The sequence below is a fragment of the Hoplias malabaricus genome, chromosome Y (assembly GCF_029633855.1).
Source record: "Hoplias malabaricus isolate fHopMal1 chromosome Y, fHopMal1.hap1, whole genome shotgun sequence".
In the NCBI taxonomy this organism is placed as follows: Eukaryota; Metazoa; Chordata; class Actinopteri; order Characiformes; family Erythrinidae; genus Hoplias; species Hoplias malabaricus.
In genome coordinates this window covers 20102503-20106941 of record NC_089820.1, presented here as the reverse complement: position 1 = coordinate 20106941, position 4439 = coordinate 20102503, and positions in this window count along the sequence as shown.

The window sequence follows — 4439 nt, the reverse complement described above, 5'->3', positions numbered from 1 at the left end:
AACAGTCCTAATCAGAGGCCGGATTCAACTGTCTAAACAGGCCTGAAGGCCAGTTTCAGCACCTGCTCTTTTAAGTGAGAATAGACCACAGCTCAGTTCAGCTCGCTCACCAAGGATTGAGGAGAAGAAGCTCATGTGTTGAATCATTTCTGTTCACTTCTCTGTTCTTATTTTCACTATGTTCATTATCCATCCATCCATTATCTGTAACCGCTTATCCAATTTAGGGTCGTGGGGGGTCCAGAGCCTACCTGGAATCATTGGGCGCAAGGCGGGAATACACCCTGGAGGGGACGCCAGTCCTTCACAGGGCAACACAGACACACACACATTCACTCACACACTCACACCTACGGACACTTTCGAGTCGCCAATCCACCTGCAACGTGTGTTTTTGGACTGTGGGAGGAAACCGGAGCACCCGGAGGAAACCCACGCGGACACGGGGAGAACACACCAACTCCTCACAGACAGTCACCCGGAGCTGGAATCGAACCCACAACCTCCAGGCTCCTGGAGCTGCGTGACTGCGACACTACCTGCTGCGCCACCGTGCCGCCACTATGTTCATTATATTCACTATATTCATTATATACTCATTACTCGTATTTCTCTGCACTCATCCTTCCGTGTGTTTTGCTCAGTTTAACCACGTATAGTGTCATGATTGAGGAGAAAAGGAGGCGGTATAATTCTATAGTCCCTGCATTCATTCATTCATTACTTGTAACCCCTTAATCATCTTCAAGGTCATGGTGGGTCCAGAGCCTACCTGGAATCACTGGGCACAAGGCAGAAACACCCCCCAGATGGGTGCACCACCAGTCCATCGCAAGGCGTCTCTCTTAGACAGGGGCAGTTTTACATATGGACAGTTTGGACTGTGGTAGGAAACTGGAGCGCCTGGAGGAAACACACAAAGACACTGGGAAAACATCACACAACTCACAGTCACATTCTTACACGAAATCAGAATGACAGAACTCACACTCTTTGGGAAGGCAAGCTCCAGATCCCCAAATGAATGTGCACATGAACTGAACTAGTGATTTTTTCATAGTTTGTCCTCATACAAGAAGAAGAACTTCTCAGTCACAGACAACCCACTTTCTGTTCTTTACTGATCAGAAAATACACTGAGCAGCTGCAGAACTTTGTTCACCACAAAGTTAGAGCACCATCCAGTACCTCTGGGGTAAATCAGAGTGGTGTTTGTGATCCAGGACTACTCATCCAACCTCTGACCGCATGTTCTTGTGGCAATCATATTCTCATGGAAAGGCTTAAGCATGTATAAACCCTTCCCAGAAGAATAGTTGAAGCTGTTACTGCAGCAAAGTAGGACACGCTCCCTACTGATAGCCTTAATATCAGAAGAGACGCTGAATACTGAGGGTGTTGTGGACAGGGGGTGTTTGATCTGTAAAGCTAATGTGGAAAGACATCTAACCAGATCGGGCTTCAGTTGTGATTTGAAACATATTGGAATCCAGATGGAGTTGTTTCAGAGAACGGCAAGATGTCAGTAGGTTGTCTGAGGCAAATCAAGAAGAAAAAAATAAATGTAACCACAGCTTTTCATTAAATTGAGTGAAAATAATCTTGAGATGTGCTTGGGTCTGTGCTCACCTGAGTGTTTGTGGACTTGGTTTAACTATTTACATATCTGTAGTAGAAGTCAAAATAATGGATTTTGTTGTTTCTGTAACAGTTTGGTACAGCAGTGTAATTGTAGTATCTTCTATGCAATGAATGACTATGTGCAGCAGTTTGCCACATCGAAGCACTACAACTTATACAAACTGTCAGCGTAATACATTTCCATCACTTTAGTTTAATCATTTGTTGAATCCTGAAAAACAATTGTGTCACAGAGAAAGACTAGAGAAGAGGGGACATGCAAAAATAGAAATCCCCTTTAAAGGAAAGAAGGCCAAGTAATGTCTAGACATTATATCTTCACTGAAACTGTGGTGCAGGGTAATTTTCTTGAAATAGGGCTGTCCGACTAATTCTGTGAGTTCACTTGCGAATCTGCAATACCAGAGGCTGGTAGTAATGGCCTCAGCTAGAGGAACTGTTTGAGTCATAGTGTCTGATGTGGAAAGCAGGGCCTACCTAGGAGCATGCCAAGCTAAGCTGAGGGAAATGCCAGAGTGAAAATGCGTGAGTCTGCTAGCCCCAGTATCTTGGCTCATAAACAATCCTAAGAAAGACTTTCATTTTCATCTAATTAAAACACAAACATTGTTATTGGACTGTGTTAATCTCTGCAAATCTGCAACATCTCCAGCCTTTCAGAGTTTACTATGTGTTATTCTGAGGTCAGCCATGGCCTTAAGGTTAGGGTGGTGAACTTGAGACCAGGGCGTTATCAGTTCCTTTCCCAGGACCTGCAAAAAAAATTCATCCACAGCTGAAGTGCCCTTGAGCAAGCTACCTAACCCACAAACTGCTCCCTGGGTGCTATGTTTGGCAGTCTGCTGCTTCATTTGGGTGTGTGTGTGCTCATTGCCCCATTGCGTGTGGCTAAAAGAATTGCTCACTAGTGTGTATTTGTGAGCTCACCACCACAGATGGGTTAAATCCAGAGACTCAATCTCCCCAAAGGGATTAATAAAATACCTCTTATTCTTCTTATTTTAAACTTATTTCTGCATTTACTCTGGAGAGAGCCCCTGCCAGATTGCATCAGGCAAGAACAGCTTCTGCTCTGAAATTTGGTCTAAGGCGATTTCTTGACAGCATTGTAGGAAAAAATGTAATGTACATGAACATTTCTGTTCACTAAAGGTACACTCAGAAAAAAACAGGTACAGTAGACGTATATTATTGTCACTAAAGTTACAAACAGCGTAAATGTACCTTTAAAGGTAGAACAGAGAACAATGTACAATGAACAATGTCGCCACAATCTACAATTACTATAGAATTAGGTACAATTATGTTCCCTAACCAAAGGTACAAAAATGTACCCTTGACTGTACTACCACAGTGACTGTTTTTCTGACAGTGTACAAGCAGTGAAAATGGCCCCTTAAAAGGCAAATCATGGTCCAAAGACTATTTGTTTTCCCTTAAAGTTACATAATATTTTCTTTTCCAGAAGCAAACATGAATATATTTGAAAGTCTTCATGCCAATTTTAAAAAAGAAAAAATAAATAAATTGTCTAGAGTAAACTATCCAAGTAAAATATATATATATATATATATGTATAATTATGTTCCAGAACTAAAATTACCCTTGAAAGCACCAGCACGGTGACTGTGAAAGATACAGCCACAGAGAGTCATTCCGAAACAGCGTGTATTTACTTTGATGTAAATTGTCTTTTGGAGCTGTTCTTTGTTTATTTGTCCCAGTATTTACTACAGGGAGGAGAATGTGCCTCTGTCAGTACTTTCCAATTCAACAGCAGATTAAACAAGGGTTTAAAATTGTTCACTTTAAAGAGGAGCAAAACAAATGTTAATCGCCAGAATTCAACAAAATTTGAAAAAGTTAAGTTTTATAGCATTTCTGTTAAACATATTATTGTAATTATTATGCTGTTGGTAATTGTCATTTTATAATAAAAAAAAAACTAAAAACTAAAACTTAAATATTAATTAATCCTTCATTCACTCATTGTCTGTAATGGCACACCCTGGAGGGGGCACCAGTCTTTCACAGGGTGACACACACTCAAGGGCATTCCAGTCATGGATTGAGGGAGGAGGACAGTGCTGTTCCTTCACTCCCACCGCCCCCCAATTTTCCTGCCGGTCGTGGGAATCGAACCAATAACCTGTCCGTCCTAAGCCCTGTTCTCTAACCATTAGGTGCAGGCCCAAGGCTGCATGCCAACGCCCTCAGAGTGAAGTATAATTCACACACTGTATGAATCCTGGGAATGTTTCTGAAGTAAAATATGAACAAAATCTTCTTGATAATCTTATTTTTGAGGCTGTATAAATAAACAGTTGAAAGTGGTTGTTCATTCTTTCTGCTACACCATCATTAAAAAAAAAGATAATATATAATACAAGCATATATTTCTTCATCAGTGTATACAACATTACACTACTGCAGAAGGTGGTCTTAAGGTCTGGGTACCTTAAATGAGTTTAAAAATTAGTTTAAAAACATACTCTCATTTCCAATGGGGCAGTCAGCACAACTGGACAAATGATTGAAATATGATGTACTATTATTGTTCCCTATGAAATGTCCTGCCCTGTTTTATCCCTATTTCTGGTTTGCTTTCTTGTTTACCTTCCCATGTGCTCCTCTCCATGTTTTTTATTCCTTTCCTTGCTCCTCCCTTTCCCCACCCTAGTCATGTGTTGCAGATGGGAGTGATGTGTAGCCATGGTTACCATAGGTCCCATGTGTTCCTGCTTCCATTCCTTGGACTCATGCCTTTTTTTCTGCTCCCATATTATGTCTAACTATTG